Genomic DNA, 24,064 nt, shown 5'->3' with positions numbered 1-24,064 from the left:
GACTATGTTTAGTTACCTAAGAGTACCAAACTGATATGGCCAGTTAGTTCTACTAAGTTTAACTGGTCTCATGGGGGCCTGAATAAGGAAGAGTTATAAATCATGAAAATCAGAAGTTCAAAATTCTGGCAGAAACATATTACTAAACCTATCAAAAACTGCAAACCAGTGGAGCAACATCTTTAAAATATTAAAAGAGAAAACGAAATTTTTTAAGTGGTTGCTCTAGAGTTTGCTGTATACATTTACATCTACTCTGTATCCACTGTCAAATAACACTATACTATGCTTCAAGAGTAGTGCAGGTACCTTATAACAGTATTCCCAATTCCGCCCTCCTCTCCCTTATAACATCAGTATCATTCATTTCATTTATCCATAAGCTATAATCACCAGTACATTGTTTCTATTATTATTTTGAACAGTTACCTATTATATTAATTAAGAACAAGAAAACAAAAGTTTTATTTCACCTGCACTTATTCCTTCTCTAATACTCTTCCTTTCTTTATGTGGGTCCCACTTTCTGACCTATCTATGTTTCCTTTTCTCTGAAGAACTTTTTAAAACATTTCTTGCAAGGCAAGTAACACTTCTAACTGGTGACAGATTCCTTCAATTTTTATTGGTCTGAGAAAGTTTTTATTTTTCCTTCACTTTTGAAGGATAATTTCAATGTTTACAGAATTCTAGGTTGGTGAGCTTTTCTTTCAACACTAAGTATTTCACTCCACTTTCTTCTTGCCTGCATGGTTTGTACAGAGAAGTCTGATGTAATTCCTAGCCTTCTTCCTTATATAGGTAAGGTGTTTTTTCCCCTCTGGCTTCATTCAAGATTTTCTTTGCCTTTGGTTTCCTGTAGTTTGATTATGATATGCCTAGGTGTAGTTTTGGTATTTATCCCATGTGGTGTCCTCCGAGCTTCTTGGATTGGTGGTTTGGTGTCTGTCATTAATTTTAGAAAATTCTCAGCCATTATTACTTCAAGCATTTCTTTTGCCCCCTCCTCCCTTCTCCTCTGAGGAGCCCATCAAAGGCATTCCTCATTTCAGTGCTTTTGATTTCTAGCATTTCCTTTTGATTCTTTTTTAGAATTTCAATCTCTCTGCTCACATTATCCATCTGTTCTTGCATGTTGTGTACTTTCTCCATTAGAGCCCTTAGCATATTAATCATAGTTATTTTAAATTCCCAGTTTGACAATTCCAAAATCTCTGCCATATCTGACTAGGAGTTATACCGTATTTATGTAGTTAAAGAGCTCAGAGGCTAAAATGTCCTCTAATTCCTTATTTTTGTCTCTCCTGTTGTGTTTGGGTTGTCCTAGAAACTCCTTTAGAGTGCAAGCCATGCAGTTGTTTCATGTGTAATCCTCTATTACTATACAGGAGCCCTGCTGACATGGTGGTAAGATGCAGGGCAGGGAGGAGAAGTGTTCTTAATCCTATGATTAGGTCTGAGTCTTTTACTGGGCCTGTTATCCCTGGTTGTGCCCTCTGCAAGTGAGCCTCAGCCTTTTTTCCCCCTTAGATGAGACGGTAAGATTAAACGGGGCTGGAGTTGGGTATTTCCCTCTCCCCAAGTTGGTTAGGCTCTGGTAGTTTCCCTTTTGGGCAGGGGGAGAACAGAATGCTCTGAGCATGTTTCAAAATGGTTACTATTCCTCTCCCCCTGCCAGAAGCATGAGAGGATTCCTATTCCAGTCTTTACCGTGTGAACCTGATAGAGCTCATGGAGGAAAAACTCACAAAACTGTGGGAACCTCCCTAAAACTGTGCCCTCAGAAGTTTTTAACTCCCAAGATAATCCACATTCAGCTTCTGGCAGTTCATCAGTTCAACCTTTTCTACCAGTTCCTGGCTCTGTCAGCTTCTGCTCCCAGTAAGCTATGATTCTGTGTGTTTGCCTGTCTCTTCAGTTTTCAGGGGACTAGTTTACTCTGTGATCTCAATTCTCTGATGGATCTAAGAAGAGTTGTTGATTTTTAGTTTGTTAACTTTGTTCTTGTTCTGAGGACAAGAATGACAACTTCTAATTTCTTTCATGTCTGAGTGTGAATCAGAACTCTTATGTCCTTTTGCTATGTTCCCATCATTCCTTGAACACTTTCTTATTTTCTGGAACAATAAGATGTTCCAGGCTCATCTTGTACTTTCTATGCCCCAGCCACAGAATCAGTCATCTCTCAAGGGAGTTTTGGTTACTTTTAGTGGAGAATGTTACTTAGAAATCAAGATCTGGATGCAAAATGTGCTCATGGTAGGTGGGTGTCATTACTTCTAGAACCTCTAAGCACACAGAGCTAGGAAAATTATGTATTTATACACATACTCATATCCCTATATTTATTTCTGTATCTACCTATTTATCTATCCTACTCTATATATAATAAAAACTATGGATTCATTCTCATACCTCCAATTTCAACCCAATAACCTAGAGACATTCTAGTTGGCCCCATTTCCAAGTTTCTCTCATGTCCAACTGTGAGAAATATGGCTCCCATTTTCCTAAATATATTTACTCTCTTGCACAAATCTAAAAAACATAAAAAGTAGCTTCAGAATTACTAACCACTACCACTGAAAAAGGCATATCTACTAACTAGAATTCAATATTTGTTTACTCTTCTGAGGGAGGAAGAATGGTAAAATTCCCATATAGTGAAATACACAAATATTAACTGTACCTTAATTAATTTTGACAAATGTGTGTATCTTTACCAAGTTGCGGAACATTTCCCATTTTCATCACCCCCAAAATTCCCGTATGCTGCTTTTCAGTCAATCCCCACCTCCTCTGAGGGAATTATTGTTCTGATTTTTCACAAGTTTTGTCTAGCACTTCATAAAATTGGAATCACACTGTACATACTCTTTTATGCCTGAAGTCTTTTTGCTCAGCATAGTGATTTTGACGTTCGTCCACGACATCACATGTAGCAGTAGTTCATTCCTTCTTATTGCTCCATAGTAACTCCTTGTGTGGATATATCACAGTTTGCTTACCCATTTTATATATGAGACAAGAGATTCAGAGTGCCTAAACTCACACAGTTACCTGGATGAGAAGAATTCCAAAGATCTCAGAGCCAGAAGAACTCTAAGCTCCTGATTCTTAGTCTGGTGTTCTTTTAATTCTACCAAAGCACCACTTTGAACAAGCTAAACAAGAACACCACCACCAAAAACTCCAGGGACATCTTTTTTAATCAAGTAAAATTAGTGATTTATAAGGGAGTACCTATTTATAATCACATCACAGATGTATTAATATTTTTAAAAATCACCACTATGATACTTTCTAACAAATTCTTAATAGGAAAGGAAAAACATACAAATTAAAAGCTCACTGAATCCAATACAAACATTTTAAAATCTTTAAGAATATCTGTATAGTTAACAACATTGACATTTCTTCCATAATCCATATTCCTTCATAATCCTTACTTCTGCCAATGGTGATTCCAAATTTATCTGGCATTTCTCAAATAACATCTCCTAAACAGTTACTTTATATTCTGCCTTAAATAAAACAATATATATGTTCACCAATTTCTGCTGTTTAATCTTATGAACTGCCAAGAGGAGTACTCTCCTAATTCTAGCATTCCTAGACAACTTTTAGCCTTGTAAGTCTCTTCTCAAGTCTGTCAAATCATCCATTTCTAATCCTCTATTTAGAAAATCTATTAATCTAGCTCTCCTTAAAACACCATATAAAAGATAGTTCTTCTTCAACCCACAATCTTTAAGCTCTCAGACCATAACTAACTTAGTTATTCTGATCTAAGGATGAGAATTTTTCTGTAATATCAAATGCTACCACTTTCCCCTCATGATGAAAGTCTGTGGTGGCACCATTCAAGGTGACTGTAAGTCATTACCATAGACTGAAGAGCCAAAAGTAGGGGGATACCGACAGTGAGATTACCATTTGGTTAGACTGTCCCACCACTTCCCCCTGGGCACCAAACATACATACTCTGCTTCTTGGTCCAATGTACATGAATTTCCTGAAGTTGAAGTAACTGAGAGAATTTGACGTCTCTTCCTCAAAGGCCATGAACAAATCTATGGATCTATTATTATCTGATGTAAGCCTCACTGTAAAGTTCTCCTCTAATAGGTTTCCAGAGCTCTCAAGTATTCCAAAACAACATCCATCTCACAAGAACATGATGAAATATAAAGTGCACCTTAAAGCGCTGAGCACCTGAAGATACGATAAAATTTGAAATGCTCACACAAGTCAGGGATGTTGTGATCCTAATTCTGCTAACATGAGAACAGATTAGCTTTAGACTTAATCTATCACATATATGATGACCCAAGAACTTAGTCTATAACACAAATGAGGTAGATGAGACCAATTAACATCTTATTTCACTTACAAGTCACAATCATTTGCTCATAATTTATGAGAAATAAAATGCCAATTATTATTCTGAGTGAAGAAAACAAACAACTTAAGATGTAATGAGAGCACTGAAGAGAATTCTGTTTAAAGCAGCTCCAGCTCCTCAGTGGTCAACATGATTATAAATAAGGTGACCATATAATCTGTCATCACATTGGGATTTTTGAGAATAAAGGGGGGTGTTTTATTAATAATTATGCAAAGGTAAATTGGGGACATCCCAGACTAACTGGGATGAATAGTTATCTTAGTATTAAGAACTCCTCAAATCACAGAGACTCTTTACTTTTTCTTTCTTAGATTCTCTTCAGTAGGAATCTCCTACTGTGAAGCAGTAGGAAATCTAGCACTTGATATTAAGATTAGTGGCTATGGTATTTTAAAGAGACAGGCACATATTAAAAAATGAATAACAGATCTATTCTTTTTACAGTAGCAGAGACATGAAGGGTGAATAACTTCATGCAAATCTGGATAAGACTTCTTTACCTTAACTGATGGCAACCATGAACACAGAAAAACTACACGCTAATTACTAACCTTACTCACAAGCACATTTAGATTCAGATGGTACTTCCTGAGCTTCTGTGTTTAATTTTTATATTTGAAAACAATTTTCAACTATACCTACCATCTCAAAGCATATTACTTTTTGTTTTAACATACTGCAAGGGGGGAAATCTGTTTTTATTGCTAAAACTACAGAAAACACTTGATGGTTTGCAAAAGATTGTTACATGGGTGGTAGCAACACTTGGCCTCTAGCCTCTTGCCAAATACCACACCACACGTGTTCTGCATCACCAGTAAACCCAGATGCCCTTATGTGAAGTATTTCATATCCAACCAGAATTAATTAAGAGACAAACAATCCTATGGTCTTAGTGGATGAAACCAAGAACTTCTAATCTAATGTTAGGACTTTGGGAAAGTAATTTAACCTCTTTCTAAATATTCATTTTGGTCAAAGTCTAAGACATGACTGAAGAAGGTCTTGACACTGAAAAAGAAGTCAAACTCTTTATATTAAAAAATATATATAAATACTTTATGCCAGGGGTGGGCAAACTTTTTCTGTAAGAGGACAAATAGTACGTTTTAGGCTTTGTGGGCCATACAGTCTCTGTTGCAACTATTTACATCCTGTTGGACCAAAAAAGCAGCCATAGCTAATATGCAAATGAATGGGAGAGGCTGTGATCCAATAAAACTTTACTTACAAAAAACAGGCGGTGGGACTGGATTTGACTCTGAGGGCTGTAGTTTGCTAACCCCTACAAGCTCTTTTCACTAGTATCACTAGTGCCTTGGACAGTGTCTGGTACATAATACATGCTCTGTAAATGTTTATAGATGATATTATTTAATAATAAAAAAACACAAGCAAAATGTCTGAGCTGTTTTGGTACAAACATTGTGTTTATGGAGTACTTTTTGAGACTTTAACTTCCTAGGTAGAACATAAGGTTGGTATTTCTCACACAAAAATACTTCTTTTTAAATTTTTTAAATAAAAATTTTTACTTTAATTATATTAATCACAGTCATGTCGGTATTAACTCTGCTTAACCAAGATTAATATTAATTTTCTGGCTCCTTGGGGCCATTCACATTAATAAGTAATCTGACCATATAGTATAAGGACTAGAGCTGAAAGGTCATGTTGAGTTAAGGCGAGAGTTAATACCCTGACAAGGGAAAGTCAAAGGTTAGTGGAAAAAAACTCTGCAGAGGAAACTGATGTGCAGAGAAGAGAATGGAATAAAAGACCTGTTTGCACCATGCAAGGAAGATCTGAAAGATTTCTCTGTATTATAATAATAAATTTCCTTTCATTAGAGTTTCTCTGAAAGGCTTCTGTTCTTTGCAACTAAATGATTCCTGACTAGAAAATGGATTATGAAACATTTTAGAGAGGTGTTAATAAACTTGAGCTGAATCTTTAAAAAATGAATAGACTGGGCTTCCAGTCTACATGTAATAGGGAACAGATTTACGCTGCCGCCTGAAATAATTAAAAAAACAGAAAAAGAAATGAAACAATGGTTTTCAGACATTGGACAATGGCTGGTATAGGAGAGTAATGCCCAAGAGAAGGGAAACAAAGTGAGCCCCCTCCAAGAGCTCCTTGCTTAGAGAGCGCTTCCAGGAAGCAGACGGAGAAGGAACCTAGGTGGAACCCAGCAATTTCCCTGAGTTGAGAAAATAAAGTTGGGAGGCCAAGCTTGCTAGAATTTGCCTGGCAGAGTACCAGAGAGGAGAGATCTACAGAGAGAGAGTACACAGATCTGCAGAGGGTCCCCCTAAAGTCTTCACAGAGTAATATCAGCACATGCTTGTGAGGACTCTACTCAAAGCAGGAAAAAAAATCAACTAAAAGGAGCAGAAGGAACAATCCCAGGGGCTCAGACAGTGGCAGGAATAATTTGTGTTTCATTCAGAAAAGGAAAAATCTCATACTTCACAGGACTTCAGGCAGAACAATCATAAGGTGATTGCCTTAGGAGTGGAGCAAAATCAGCCCGGTAAAGTATCTGCAAAATATATATATTTGATAAAGGATCTAAGTCCAGAATACATAAAGAACCTTATCAATTCAATAAGAAGGAAAACAACTATTTTTTTTAATGGGCAAAAGATTTGGATACTTCATCAAAGAAGATAGATTACTATATGAAAATAAGCACAATGAAAAGGTATTCAGTATCCTTAGTTCTTAGAAATGAAAATTAAAACAATGAGATATCATTACATTCTCACTAGAAAGGATACAATTTTAAAAAGACTAAACCAGAACCAAATGTTGATGAGAGTATGGAGAAATTTGATCTTCTAGACACTGCTGGAGGTAATGCAAAATGGTATAGCTACTTTGGAAGAGAGTTTGGCAGTTTCTTATGAAGTAAACTTACCACGTGACTCAGCAATCCCACTCCTAAGTATTTATAAAAGAAACAAAAATATGTACTCAAAGACTTGTACATGAATGCTCACAGCAGCTTTATTCATAATAGCCAAACTGAAAACAATCCAAATGTCCAGCTCCTATTGAATGGTACATCCATATAATGGAATATGACTCAGCAATATAAAGGAACATAGTACTGATACATGCAACAATGTGGATGAAGACACAAATGGCTACATACTGTATGATTCCATTTATATGAAATTCTAGAAAAGGCAAAACTATAGTAATTACAGTGACAAGGTAGATCAGTGGCTGCTGGGGGTGGGGAAGAAGGTTTGACTGAAAGGGGCACAGGAAACTTTTTAGGGTGATAGAAATGTTCTATATATCATGATTGTGGTGATGGATGGTGGTTACATGACTGCATACATTTGTCAAAATCATCTAACTGCATACCTAAAATTGGTCAATTTTGTTGTATGTAAATTATACCTCAATAAACTGATTAAAGAAAAAGAACAGAGGAATGAACATATCTTCACTTTGTCTTACCTGTCCCTCACAAGGATTTATAAACGCTTGACAGAAAATGGCAGTAGGTAGGAAAGTAGAGATGTGGAGATCATCAGCAAGAAAGGACAGGGAGTTGATAGGAATGATGAAGTCATAAGGAGAAATAATATGCCACTGTTACTAGATTTTAACCATTCCAATAATGAGAATAATCTGCTCCTAAAAGAGACCCTGACCAGTCCAAAATATCATGTTTTATCAAAAAGGTGTTTCTTATATAACGTTCTAAGGGCTACTTAAATCAGAAGCATCCCAGACCTTCGCCATCAGACACCCTAAGTGAAAAATCCCCAAATCTACCTTTTAAAGATTTTATTTTTTCCTTTTTCTCCCCAAAGCCCCCTGGTACATAGTTGCATATTCTTCGTTGTGGGTTCTTCTAGTTGTGGTATGTGGGACGCTGCCTCAGCGTGGTTTGATGAGCAGTGCCATGTCCGCGCCCAGGATTCGAACCAACGAAACACTGGGCCGCCTGCAGCGGAGCATGCTAACTTAACCACTCGGCCACGGGGCCAGCCCCCCCAAATCTACCTTTTAAATTGCTCCCAAAGAAATCATTTTGCAAACTGAGTCTGAGAGAACCACTATATTGGAAGGAATATACATACGTGTGTGCACATGTACATACATCAACTGGGTTTGCAATGGCTCCAGGTCAATCGAATTCAACAGTACATACGCTCTCCTTACAGGAACACAAAATCATCTGTTTCATGGAGACATAAGGGGCTCAAACAAGATCATCTACAAAAACCGCTTAGGATAATTCCAAAGTACTCAATGTTGTTTTGCTTGCCAATCATCTTGGACTTGAGTAGGAAGACAATTCTAAGCAGACCAAAAAAACACCCTTCGATCTTACTAAGTGTGAAGTTACATGATGCCATATTGCTTCTGTTTCACCATAACATACTAGGTCGTAGCAGGTGATAGCCACTTCAATTTTAATTACTATTTGTAATATCACAATATTTTCTTTAAATAAGTGATTTTTTAAAAGGTATATGCTATGTTTGCCCCTTTATTTTATAAATTCTGTTGGTTTCTTATAGAATTTCCTATGGGCTTTTTCTCTGTACGTTCAACTTAATTTCAAACATCTTTAAAATCAAGTACTACTATGTCAAAAGAAAACAACAATTTAAAAATGAAACAAAGCAATGTCAGGAACTGTAGAGAACAAAGCTGAGTGAAGAGGCCAAGGTCTTTACCTTCATGAAGTTTTATTTTTGTTGTGCTAAAATATATAAAACATAAAATTTAACATTTTAACCTTTTTTGAGTGTATAATTCAGAGGCAATAAGTACATTCACATTGTTGTGCAACCGTTACCACCATCCATCTATAGAACTTTTCCATCATCCCAAACTGAAACTGTGTACCCATTAAACAATAAATCCCTATTTCCCCCTTGTCCCAGCACCCGGTAACCACTAATCTACTTTCTCTACGAATTTGACTAGTCTAGGTGCCTCACATAAGTGGCATCATACAATATTTGTCCTTCTATCATGAGTTTTTTCTACTAATTTTTATTATATGTCTACATACCAAGCACTGGACACAAAGACTGGCAGCATACTGATTTGCCCTCATGAAACTTATACTCTAATAGAGAAGACAAGACAAAAAACAAAAAACAAAATCCTGCAAGTCAATGTGATAACTGCTCTAACAGAAGTACAAGTACAATGGTGGCACAAAAGACATGAACTCTGAGGAAACTCAGGAGAGCTTAACAATGAAAGCAATGTCTCAGGAGAGTTTTGAAATATGAAGAATTATCCAAATGGACATGGTCATTCCATCCAGAGGAATGGCATTCATTCATTCATCAAACATTTAATGAGAGACAACACAATGCCAAGCACTCTACACCTAGAAAAGTCAAAGTTCCTGCTTTCCTTAAGGTAAAAGCAAATGCAGAGCCATGAGATATGCATCTGAGCAAGAGCAAGCAGTTCAGACTGAAGGACAAAGTGCTTGAGAAGGAAGATGAGGCTGGCAATGCATCCAGGTATCGATGTAGAAAAACTGACTCCATACCATAGGCCAGTTTGAGAACTTTAGAATATATGAGTCACTGGTGGCACATGCTGGAAGCACATATTCCTAGAACAACCCCAAAGGTTTTTATTTCATATTTCTGGGGTGGACCCCAGGAATCTATACCCCAAGGTGATTCTAAAGCAGGTATATCCATGGACTGGTTTTTGGGAAATACCTCTGTAGAATGCGGCAAAGTAATGATGGCTTCAAAGGAGAATAATATGAACAGATTGTATGTTTAGTTTATTAATTTTTCCCCTAATTATAAAGTAATACATGTTTTTATTTAAAAGATAAAAAAGCACAAAAAAGGAAAAACACTACTCAAATCTACGACCTAGAGCTAAACACTTCACATTCTGGCATAGATTTTTTTCTCTGTGTACATTATATATATTTTTAATCAGAAACATCATGCCGTACAAACTATTTTGAAGCCTGTTTTCTTCACTTAGTCATGCAAGTGAACATTTCCCCCGTCTATTCCTTCTTAGTAAGATTTTTTATGACTGCATAGCAGATCACATGTACCATATAGATGTAACTACCCCTAGGTTATTAGCCATTTTTCATGTACTTTCCTGTACCATTATCAATATGTCAACATTTGGATGAAATACGAGTTTTAGAAAGATTGCTCTAGTGACAAGGGCTGAATTTGAAAAGAGGTGAAACTAGAGGCAAGTTGAGGGGCCATCCTGACAGTTCAAGCAAAAATAATGAGACCTCAATTAAAGTAGTAACAAGAGAAATGGACAGAGAATGGATTTGAGAGGCCACAATCTAAATGTAAGGGTTTCTTATCTGTTTAAGATTATATACAAAGAAATATATTTACCAAAGCCCCACAATGTATCCAAGATTAATTATTGACAAAAACATATTAGGATAAAAGAATACTATGTATTTTTACTTTTCGCGGGGGGGGGGGGGGGATTTACACTCATATGCGTAAGATCAGGGTTCCAATTGTGTTTAAGTAACTTAGAGTCTTTCTTTTCATCAGAGGAAAAACAATTCCCTCTTGCAGTTCTACAACTGCGAAAGCAGAGCCATAAAGAGTCACAGTTGTCGACAGAAGCTTGATCCTCTGTTCTAGAGCATACACTGGGGCTGGAGCCGGAATTTAACACTCTAAACAAGAAACTGCCCATGATCAGGTTTACTTCAATTTTAAAAAGTATCTGTATATACTGAGGCTTTCTGCCAAAAAAGCAAATGCTTTATGCATTTGGCTCCCTGTCCTTTTATGTGGCTATTCTCCAATATCAACTTGGAGATATCCCCATTTCAAAATCTGCTAGCTACTGAAACAGGGTCAAACAAAATACTTTTCCTCTCTGTGAAAAAGTGTAATGTATCATGCCAAGGAATCTTACTAGGTAAAGCTGAGATCACATAAAAATGCTCACGATGAACCAGTTCCCCTCAAACTACTTTTTTTCCGATACTGATAGCCATTCCACAATATTAAGCTTAGACTTCAAATGTAAGGATGTTTATGATTAAACTTTTAGACACTTGAATCAGATTCTTTTTTTTAGTAAATCTGACACACCTCAATGGATGTAAATGAAAAAAAATTAGAAGTATAATCTTGCTTTCCTTTTTAGATAACATTCCTTTTTATTCATCTCTCGTGTAATTTAAAAAAGTAACTAGATAAGTCTCATTTATCACTTTTGATAATTCAAAGCATCTGAATCTACTCAAAAACTTTTTCCACACTTGAAACTTCCAAATTTTAAATTTGCTTTATTTGTACTAAGTGGTTTACTAATTTTTAGTGGTCTTAAATCTTCTATGCATAAAAACGTCTCTCATTTAAAAGGCATACCACTTACACTTCCAAACCATTTTCTCAATTAACAGGTTACAAAAACAAAACAAAACACTAATGCTGATTTCTTACTTGTATTGTACCTCATGTCTATTTAATTCTACATACTTCTAGGAGAATAAAATAAACATATCTGGGTCTAGCTACTTGATACCGTAATATTAATTTTTTTATTCCAAATTAAATATGTAATACTATAATAAGTGAAGCATAATTCGGAATGAAAATCTAATGAATTTCAAGTAATTAACATACATAGGAAAATAAGAAAATGTTTTTGACATATAAAACTAAAAACACACCTTAGTTCATAAGTCATTAGAATTATTACATTATACTCTATCTTCACAACAACAGCCACAATCCTGGGCCATTTCTCATGGTCCCCGAATCTAATCAGATTTTTTTAGTTGGACAAAAATTATTATAAACTTACATTGTACTAATAATCTGAAAGATCTCCGGACGTGCCAAAAAGTATATATGCTTCCATACCACAGCTTCACCTTCTGAAATATCAATACTTCAGGAATAGCAACAACAACCCTTATCATTAAGGACATCTCCCTAAAAGATAAATCTCATCATATAGAATAAAAGAGTGGGGGGGAAAAAAGAAAACACCCAGAACAAATCATACAAGAGCTATGAGACAATATTTATGGTCTAGCATATATATAACTGAAATCACAAAAACAGAACACAGAACAGGTCAAAAGAAATATATGAAGAGACAATGGCTGAGAATTTTCCTAATTAAAGCACCAAATCACAAAATGAAGGAATTGAAAGAACAGCATACAAAAAAAAACAGACACATCATATTGAAAAGGTAAAGACACATCATATCCAAAGGCACATCCAAAGACAGAAAAAAATCTTAAAGACTGTGAAAAAAAGAAAAAGACACTTTACATACAGAGAATCAAAGATAAGAATTATAGCAAAACTATGCAAGACAGACCACGACAGTGACATCTTTTAAGTGCTGAAAGAAAAAAAAGGCAATCCACAATTCTATATTCAGTAAAAATACGTTATAAAAATCAAGGAAAAATAAAGTCTCTTTCAGAAAAACAAAAACTGAGATAATTCATTACCACCAGACTTGCTCTACAATAAATGTTAAAGGAAGTTCTTCAGGCAAATGATATATGACATCAGACAGAAACTTGGATCCACACAAAGAAATCACCCAACACTAGAAATGACATAAATGAAAGTAAACATGAAACTTCATTTATTTCTTATTTGTAATTGCTCTAAAATATAACTGCCTCAAGCAAAAAATAGTAGCAATATATTTTGTGTTGATAGCATATATAAAAGTAAAATGTATGACAACAAAAGCACAAAGGATGAGCAGGAAGGACTGGGAGTATAAAATTGAAAGGCGTTATAGTACATATGAAGATAAGTACTATTATATGACGGAAGACTGTGATTAGTTACAAATGTATACTATAAACCTTAGGGCTGTCACTAAAATAATTTCAAGAAGAGGTATAATAAATGAGCAAATAGTGGAGAGAAATGAAATGTTAAAACATCCAAGTAATCCAAAAGAGGAAAAAAGCAGCAAAGAACTGACAGAATAATAGAAAACAGCTACCATAGTAGTAGATTTTAGTCCAACCATATTACTACTCACATTAAATGTACACAATCTAAACACACCAATTAAAAGACAGATTGTCAGACTAGATAAACAAACAAGCCTAACCATATGCTATCTACAAGAAATCCATTTTAAATATGAAAACATAAATGGGGTGAAAGTAAAAGGATGAAAAAGAGATATGTTGGAAGACAATTCTCCATGGGTCTCTGTTGGGGTGGCTATCTTTGAACCTACTTAGCAGTACTTGGCCTACAACCATCTCCCCAATTTCTCCTTATTAATAAGCTATAAAGTGGAGATTCAGGAATCTCATGTCTATTGCCAGCATCTAAGGGATTTTGGGCAAGTTAACTTGTTAGCGTTCAAAAAGGTAAAATCTAAGACCCTTCACAATTCTTGACATGATATACCATGTAAACACTAACCAAAAGAAAGCTGAAGGGGCTACATTAGTAACACACACAGACAACTTCGGAACAGGGATAAAGAGGCCATTTCATCAGGAAGACAAAATAATCCTAAATATGTACGGGCCTAACAAAACTTCAAACTACATGAAAACAAAAGCTGACAGAACTGAAAGAGAAATAGACAAATCCACAACTTCAGTACTCCTATTTGATAGAACAAGCAGATGATAAACATGTGGAAACATCAAGCTTACTAGTAAAAGAAAATACACAAACTCACAATGATATCATTTACACCTGTAAGACTTAATTTAAAACTTAACAAGTCTGACAATTCTAAATGTTGGTGAAGATGTGGAGCATCAGAAACTTTCCTACACTGGTGGTGGGAGTCTTGATAGAAGCACTTTGGAAAATAATTTGGCATTACCTAATAAAGCAGAGATGTGCACACCCTAACCAGCAATTCCAGCCCTGGTAGAACTGGGATAAACTCTTACACACTGCACTGGAAGACATGTACAATGGTTTTCATAAGAGCACTGTTTATAATTGAGGATAAAAAACAGGAAACGACTCAAATGTTCACAAATAGGAGAATAAATAAATAAAATCGTGGTAGTCATATAACGCAACACTATACAGCAGTGAAAATGAATGAATGACAGCTATATAAGTCAACACGGATGATTCCCCAAAACATAATGGGGAAAAAAATCACAGAACTCAAAAATAAGTAGCTCCAAAAAGATAAAACTAAACAATATATATGTTTAGGGATATACACAGGTGAGATAAAACTATAAAGAAAAGCAAAGAAATGATTAACCAATATTAGATAGGAGAGGAGGAGGCAATCAGGGACTTCAAAGATATTTGTAATGTTCCATTTCTTATACTGGGTAGTGGACAGGTATTTGTTATATATTCTTTATACATATTATAGATATTATCATACTTATTTTAATTTCATATTTTAAAATTCTTATGAAGAATAAGTAATAAATACAGATTCACTCAGCAAATATTAAAAACAAACCCCCCAGGGCTGGCCCAGTGGCGCAGCGATTAAGTGTGCACATTGCACTTCTCGGCGGCCCGGGGTTCGCCGGTTCGGATCCCGGGTGTGGACATGGCACCATTTGGCAATAAAGCCAGGCTGTGGTAGTGTCCCATGTATAAAGTAGAGGAAGATGGGCAAGGATGTTAGCTCAGGGCCAGTCTTCCTCAGCAAAAAGAAGAAGATTGGCAGCAGATGTTAGCTCAGGGCTAATCTTCCTCAAAAAAAAAAAAAAACCCAAAATAAAATAAAATCATGAAATACAAGTGCAACATGTTCTGTTAGGCCCAATTAGATACTGAGACTCACATGACCCAAACAGGCCATACAAGACATTGCTCATAGTTAGCAGAATATAAAACATGAAACAACATGCCAAGAAGACAGTGTCAAGTAGTTACTCTTCAGCAGAAATCTGCACAGTAATTTAGGGACTATTCTTTCTCCACCCCGACCCCTACTCCCCACCCCCAGGGCAGGTCAAGTGTAAGAGAATGAGATCACAAGGATCGGTATAGTAGCTAGGCTATCTTAGAACTACCAAATAGCAACCACTATCTCCAGTCCCATGGACATAGCTTCCTGAACCTCACAACTGACTTGCTCAATTACAAGAGTTATCACACCCAGTGAAGCCCAAAGCTGTAGTCTATCACGGGTATTTACAGTTCATTCACAGCCCTCCTAGTTCATATGTAATTTACTAACCACGAGTCACTTTTACAAAAAGCAATAGTGTTAGGTTACACAGCGCTGACATTCTATCTTTATCAGGTTTCCAGGTGAATAAAACTAGGAAGTTAACCCAAGGCCCCAGTTGTCCAGAGAAAAGAAAAGCTATTATTAACTCTTTACTCACAACAAATAGGGAGATTCAGTTTAGAATGGCACTGAGCTAAACATCTATTAATATATTTCAATGACTCTAAGATGCCAATGATTCTAAGACATCATTAATTTTTGCACTGCCAAGAAACAACAAATGCTGCTAATTATATACGGTGCACCACTGATTGTAAAACACATCCCCATTACTGAGATATAGAAACGGGGGGAAACACACTTTTTAGAACCAATGAAATACAGAATAACCCTTCTCCCAATTTTTCACTAAAATATTTAAGATATACAACCCTGGGGCTGGCCTGGTGGTGCAGCGGTTAAGTGTGCACCTTCCACTTCTCAGCGGCCCGGGGTTCACCGGTTCGGATCCCAGGTGTGGACATGGCACTGCTTGGCAAAAGCCATGCTGTGGTAGGTGTCCCACGTATAAAATAGAGGAAGATGGGCACGGATGTTAGCTCAGGGCCAGGCTTCCTCAGCAAAAAGAGGAGGACTGGCAGTAGTTAGCTCAGGGCTAATCTTCCTCAAAAGAAAAAAAAAAAAAAGATATACAACCCTATTTTCCATCTTGGAGAAACAGTCTGCTCCAAAAGAAACCAGATGCCTACTAAAAACTTTCTGAGATGTCTAAGGTTGTATTCTCTCACTGAATACCTCTCGTTTTTCATCTATTCTAAAAAGACAATTCCCAATATCAACATAACTGATGGGGCAAAGCCCTCTCCATCCTGGATGTTGAATTAGCTTGTGTGACTGATTAAATCATCAAAAAGCCCAAAGGGCCTTTACAACCTGGAGACTTTCATGTAATGCTCTGGTTAAATACAAACAAAAAGCCCCCAAAAAACATACTGCCTCAGGCTATCAGGAATAAGTTTGTTCTCACAAGACACAGAGACTGCGCGGTGAGAACAGGGGAAAACTCTTAAACCTCAATCCAGTAGAGGCATACTAGATGAATGTTTTCATCTAAGCGTTGTCCACAATTATTAGTTCTGTATATCTGGGAGGCTGATTCTATCAGCTTATAAGTGGAAAATGACGACAACTAAGTGGACTCTCCATACTCTGCCTACTGGCAAAACACCAGTGCTGGATAAACAGCTTCTTGTTCACAGACCGCTAAGTATGGGACCTATATAAATATTCAACAGCATACATAACATATCTTCTCAAAACGCCAAAGAGAAGAATCTGTGATAATTTACATTGGGAAACAGACGAAATGTAGAAAGTATTTTCTGTATGTCTTCAGTAAGATACAACAAAATTAAGTTTCTGTGAAACATCTTTTCATAAGGAAAGATGATCAGTTAAGAACACTAGGAAGGAATAAACACACAAGAAACATATGCAGACTAAGATACAGATGGAACCCTAAGAGATAAGGAAAAAGGAAAGAATATAAAGAACAAAATTAAAATCCACTTTCGAGATGAGAAAGAACAAAGTCAATACTGCAGAAAGACATATCAGTAACACAGAAGATGAAAACAAAAATGTTCCCCAAGAATGCGAAAGGAAGAAGTTAAAAATTAAGACGGAGGACAAGTATAAAAAAGAAATGTGATCCAATCCATAAATAATGGGTATTTCTTTCAAAAAGAAACAGCATAACATATGGAACAGAAACAATAACCAAAGGTATAACAGAACAGCTAACCCCAAATAAAAAGCACCCACTTCTCCACATCAAAAGGATTTTCCCGTCTCAGTCAAAATTAAAAGACACCAGAATAATGTTCAGAGAATTTTAAAGGAAAAAGCTGGGACACACGAATACCATACTGAGCCATGCTGTCATTAAAACATTCAGGAACAAAAAAGCCATTTTCAGATATTCCAGGGTTCAGAAAAGTAACCCACAAGTGTATCTCCTGAAAAATAGTACCTGAAAACAAATTTGAGGCAACCTAAAAAGAGAATAAAAATTGGAACTCAAGAATGGATATCAAAGAGTCATATAAAGAGATTAGTGGTGGTGCTCCATACCAAATTAATATGTACAGGTGAAACTGCTCTACCGAAACTGAACACATAAGCTAAAACTTTTTGAAAGAGATGATATACAGTTTAAAACATTCAACATTTATAAGTTAAAGATTAACTTGGGGAGCTGAGAGCATTAAAAAGCTAAAATAAGCTAAATTCCTTGTGTTATAGAAAAGAAAATAATACTTTTGTTTTTGAATGTTATAATTACAACTACATTTCTGTACAGATGCTTTTAAAAATGATTTCTGTATCTATGCTTTTAAAAAAATAAAATACATAAAACAAGGTCTATGTCGTACAAAACAAAAACCAAAGGAAAGCATAAAATAAAATTATTAAAAAGTGTAAAATTAAAGGAGTAAAAACCAAACACATCAATTATAACAAACTTTTATTGTTTAAAATCTCCCTATTAGAAAGATACTCAGACGGGGTTAAAAAAATGAAGTGACACAAAAAGGATTAAAAACGGTGACAGGCAATGAATGATTATTGAGGAAATAGTCAAACTAAAAGGAAACAGGAATAACAATTTTGACATGGGATGAGAAGTAGGATTCAAGAAGAAAAAGAAATAAAGGGTCTCTTTAGATTGATGAAAAGATATCTACAGTGCAACTCAAATACTGTCTAGGTCTATAGCTGTTCGTTATAGGTCTGCAACAAGACAAGTATAAAACTTGAAAGTAAGCATTTAGATAATCTAAAAGGGGAATTCTATACCTGTTTAATATAATAATAAAAAAGGAAGCTTGTATTCTGCTTGTTGGTTTTTCTTTTTCATTTCACTTTTCCAGTAACTGACTTTTTTTTTTTTTTGCTGAGAAAGATTACCCCTAAGCTAACATCTGTGCCAATGTTCCTCCACTTTTTTTTTTAAAGATTTTATTATTTTTTCCCTTTTTCTCCCCAAAGCCCCCCCAGTACATAGTTGTAATTCTTTGTTGTGGGTCCATCTAGTTGTGGCATGTGGGACGCTGCCTCAGCGTGGTTTGATGAGCAGTGCCATGTCCGCGCCCAGGATTCGAACCAATGAAACACTGGGCCGCCTGCAGCGGAGCACGCGAACTTAACCACTCGGCCATGGGGCCAGCCCCTCCTCGACTTCTTATATGGGGGTCACCACCAAAACATGGTTGATGAGTGGTGTAGGTCTGGACCAGAGATCTGAACCTGCAAACCTGGGTTGCTGAAGCAGAACATACTGAACTTAACCATTATGCCACAGGGCCAGACCCCACTTTTAATATATTTTAAAGTATCAGAAAAAATATTGATGCTCCACCACGAATAGTTTGAAAAGCACTGCTATAAAAGACATATCAGTTATGAAACTTTAGAGATGTAAAGAAAAAGTGAAGAACAAAATGGAAGTGGGAAACAAGCCCATTTCATGACAGATGAGATATAAGTATATAGAGGATGAAAACAAATTACAAAGTGTCATATTTTCTTTAGAAACTCATCTATTATAAGATGTCCCATCAATTTAATATCAGCTGTCCAGGAGGGAAAATTTATGTATTTATGTGTATTAAATGTACACATTGTGAGATGTCAACATCAGAAATGTTAATTTTTTAAAAAGGATTAATCAAGGAAATGATAGTAAGTCAACAATTTGGTATAAATAAACAGAAAACTTTAATTATCAATGAAACATTTATAAAGATACTGATGATATGATAGACCCTAAAGAACACCTCAATAACTTTAAAAAATAAAAACTACATAAAGCATGGCAAAAATTGGTTTTCAACCATTCCCCACGATAAATCATTTTAAGATTTCTGTTTATTTTTGCTTTTTTGATGCTGCTGGCAAAATTACATATGAAGAAAGGGTCTACCTACTTTAAAAACTTTTGAAAACTCTACTAAATGACTCAAAACATACTCATCTGTCCAGCCTCTCAGTTTTCTAATTCCCTTTTCATATAGAAGTCCAGGGAAGAAGTCAAAGTATTTCATAATGTCAGATAATACACAGGAGCAGATGCCTCTGCTGCCCTTTCCTAGCTCCCCTCTATCTTATTAAAAATGCAGGATATTATTTGGGTAGTGGGTGGCATTATTGCTTTCTTAAAAAACGTCACTGTCTGTCTTTCTTCTACGGGGCCCACTGGGTAAATGCTTGCCTGATCTAGCCACCCTAATAAATAATAAAGGCTAGCTGCATAGGTAAAGGGTTATATATGAGTTAGAGCATTGCCTGAACCACTACAACTATATATGTGTTGTACACATTACTCACACACACACAAACTGAAGTAGATGAGAATCAAAGCAACATTATTAACGATGGATCCTAAGTGAAACAAAGTATTTTCCATCTATGCTACAACAGTCTATCTAAAAATAGCTCTCCAAAGGATGATCCTACTTCTTGGATTGGTCTGTCAAAAGGAGTGGTCTCATGACAGAACCAAACCTAGAAGAGAAAAAAGTAAATCAAAGATAGGATCCTTTTGAAACTGTTCATTTTAAGTCACAGAGTTTTAAAAGGTAAGTTCTCTAAATAAGATGTGATAAAGTTGGGATCTTTTTGTTCCATTCGTGTGCCTAATATTTAAACCTAACTTCAACTAAACATGATCTAAAAGCCTCACTTAAGATATAAAAGTTCTTTATAAAGATGAAAGAAAATTAAATAAAAGGTATTTACCATAAGGATAAACAAACTGAGAAAAATATTTGCAATTCACCTCAGAGGGAAACCAATTCCTAATATATGAAGAGCTCCTTGGAATTAATAAGCAAAAGACCAAGACTTTCAACAGGAAAGTAGGTTAAAAAAAAAATTAAAGACAAACAAGTAGTACACGGAGAAGGAAATACAAATGGCTCTCAAGCATATAGAAAGGCACTCGATATCACTCAAAATAAAAGAAATACAATTTAAAACTACACTGAGATCCATGTTTTTACCTGTCAAATTGGCAAAGATCAAAACATTTGAGAACACAATCTTGGTGAAGACATGAAAAAAGTCTCATATTGCTGGTGGGAGTACAGATCGAAACAACCTCTGTATCACAGTTTTTCTCACTCAACGAAATCCTCGTAGGACATTTAAAAATTGTAGAACACAAGACATATTCAGCCCAGTATGGGCTGTTGGTGATTTTCAAAAAATTGTTATAATTGTCAGCTTTTATAGAATTTTGTTCACATAATGAAGCAGATAGGTGGGCAAGTTTAAGAAACCTGGATGATGAACACAGCACTCTGGCTCCATCTGCTGCTCATCCCATGATACCTCATTGTGCTCTTAGTAGGTGCTCAATAAATATTTGTTGTGTGAATGGGACCAGGAATGATGCTAAGGGATGATGAGAATGGAATAAAACAAGAACAAGGAATTAACTAAATTTATCTGAATTGTTGAATACACTGCTTACATAAACAGTACAGTTTTTTAAGATCAGGGCACCAGCACTCTGGCAAATGTTTCCAGAAAAATGAGGCAGCCAGCAAGAGTGGTATAGTAGACTGTTGCAGTAATGGCCCACTCATGAGTCACACACTCTTAGGAAACCCCTCCCCACACTGACTCTGGGCTTGGCCACATGATTTGCTTTGGTTCATGGGAAAACAGAAAATATATGGGGCTTGCCTTCACTTGCTGTTCCTGTAACCACTACTAGTGCCCCCAGGTGAAGGCTAGTCAGCTAGAGACACAAGGCCCTCCACCACCCCAGCCAACAGCCAGCCCCAGAATCCAGACATATGAGTGAAGACATCCTAGACCAATCAGCTTCTAGTTGACGACTTATCAGCTGATTGCAGCCCCAGAAGCAAGCCCAGCCAGAAGCAAAAGCAGAACTGCAACTGAGCCTAGCCCAGAATCTTGGGCTAAGAAATGGCTACTGTTTCACATCATCACTAAGTTTTGGGGAGGTTTGTTATGCAAAGACTAATACAGGTGGAGGCCAGCCCCGGCGGCCTAATGATTAAGCTCGGCATGCTCTACTTCAGCTGCCCAGGTTCAGTTCCTGGCACAAATCTACACCAATCATCTGTTAGTGGCCATGCTGTGGCAGCCGCTCACATACAAAAAGAGGAAGATTGGCAACGGACATTAGCTTAGGTGAATCTTCCTCAGCAAAAACAAAAACAAAAAAACTGATGCAAGTTGGGAGGGGAATAGGATTGGTGGACAAGGAAAATTTTTGCTTTACTTGTTTCTGTTTTTTAAATTTCATAAGAATACATTCATATACTACTTGTTTAATTAAACTAAACTTATAAAAATATTTTATATCAGATTGATAGTAAAGTCCTATCACCTTATAAACATACACATGAAACAAAACAATTCAGTCCAAATGGGAAGATGAATTTGAGAGGAGACATTAATATTACTCAGAAACAAATGGGTCAGTAAAGAGTACCAAGGTATACTACCACAAAAAAATAGTGAATAAGAATATATTCACAGTCACTGTCACACCTCAATAACGGCTAATCTCAAATTCTGGAAGTGTCAGGAAGCATACATCTCATATTTTGCTTTCTCTGTTTAGGCAGGTAATGGCCTAACACATGTTCCTTCATTTTAATCTTCACATGCTAAGAGATAAACATATGCTGAATAACTTCAGGCAAAAGTTAATTGACCTCTCCATGCCTTATTTCCTCAACTGTAAAATGGAGATAATAATACCTATTTTATACCATTGTTGTGAAGATTAAATCACTCAGAACAGGGCACAAAGCAAGGGCTCAATAAACGTTCTATCACCTGTTAGTAAACGATATCAAATTAAGGTCTTTTGACTAACCCTGGCTTCTATTTTAAAATCACTAAGCATCATCAACCAAGGTATGAATCATCAAAATTAATTTGAAAATTTTTCTAATGACTTCATGAAAAAAATTAAAAGACAATGTTACTAAAAACCAAAATAAAACAAAACCAAACCTGGGAATATATGTAGGAAAAATATGGTGAAGAGCATCAAAACTCCTGGCAATAATGAATTCATTTGGTCCACATTCCACAATCTCAAATAAGTTTAAAAACCAAAGGTTTCAATTTTTGTGTGTGTTACAACTTCACAAAAGGCAAAAACAAGAAGAGAGCAGTAAATCCTACCATCATCTTTATTGTGATCTCTGGTGCACATACTCTCAACACGTTCTACCATCATTTTAAAAAAAGAAGGCACTACTGACGGCTTTGGAAAATAAAGCTTTCACAAGAAATACACTTAACCTAATCCGCAGCACTGGAAAACTGTAGTTACTCCTTGATCGATGACTTAACACTGCCCTTTTTCAAGGAAAGATCAGGCCTGTCTACATATATATACACACACATCAACAGTTAAAGAAGAAAACTCAGGCCTGAGCGGGGTACTTATAAAAAAAGTCAATTTTTTAAAATGTGTTCTTAAACAGGTAATTACCTAGCCTGTAGACATGAGTCAGGGACCGACTATAAACAGCCTTATACCACAATGTGCAGGTATTTATACTATTGTGAGGAACAAATAAATCCTACAAAAATGGAATTTTCATTTGAACTCAATTCAAATATTTTAAAGAGTACTTAGCATTCATGAAGTAATGTGGCAGACTGTGGAGTCAGAAGGGCAAGGAAAGTAACATTTATGTTACTATATAAGCCAGACACTTGCAGGTTATTGTATTTAACCATAATAATCCAATGAGGTGGAAATTATTAAAACTCATTTTACAGAGGAGGAAATTAAAGCTCATAGAAGTAAAATAACTTGCCCAGGGTCTCTCAGCAGCAGAAAGCAGTGTGAAGGGTATGGGCGGGGGGGGGGAAGGCATAGGAGGGTAGCGCCATGTGACTATTACACCCACAGACAAACACAACACCCAGTGTCAGTCCTTTATCAGCAATGTGAAAGGGGGCCAGGACTATGGGAAACCAAAGAGATGATCTTTTGGAAATGGGCAAAGGGTCACAGCTGGCTTTAAAGAGATTGATATTTGAGTTGTTACTTCAAGGATGAGTAGGATTTATCAATTTCAATGCCAAGGCTCACCCCCACCCCCCTCATCCCCAATATATTAACCAAAATAAATTACTTACTTGAAATTGAGAAAAACAATTTTGAGAGAAATCTTCCTCAGATATATTATTCCATAGTTTTAAAACAAATAATATGATGACAGTTTAATTTTTAGGTTGCTTTTATGTGGCTTGTCTTGGTTTTTATTCTGAAATGAAATTTAGATTAGTCATTTTCTTGTTCTGAGAAACTAGGAGTATGCCAACATGTTTTAATTTCACATTTTTTCACATATCAACATGTATTCTTACTTACAAACTCTTTCGTTTCACCATCTCAAACAAAACCTAATTTAA

The 24,064-nt window shown here is 36.0% G+C and overlaps 1 protein-coding gene across 2 annotated transcripts in view; it reads right to left on the bottom strand.

Moving 5' to 3' along the window:
• REV3L (REV3 like, DNA directed polymerase zeta catalytic subunit) overlaps positions 1–24,064 on the bottom strand; it is a 172,149-nt gene that overhangs the window by 138,426 nt on the left and 9,659 nt on the right. Inside the window, exon 1 of one of the 2 annotated variants that reach the window (XM_046674364.1) lies at positions 23,789–23,913. The exons of the other annotated variant lie outside the window; for it this stretch is intronic. The gene's annotated coding sequence lies outside the window, so the exon portion shown is untranslated. Of the gene's footprint in view, positions 1–23,788; positions 23,914–24,064 lie in introns of those variants that run through there. 2 annotated transcript variants of the gene reach the window in all.

Source organism: Equus quagga, chromosome 11 (genome assembly GCF_021613505.1).
Source record: "Equus quagga isolate Etosha38 chromosome 11, UCLA_HA_Equagga_1.0, whole genome shotgun sequence".
In the NCBI taxonomy this organism is placed as follows: domain Eukaryota; kingdom Metazoa; phylum Chordata; class Mammalia; order Perissodactyla; family Equidae; genus Equus; species Equus quagga.
The sequence above is the reverse complement of the archived record's forward strand: the minus strand, read 5'-3'. Positions and strand labels throughout refer to the sequence as shown.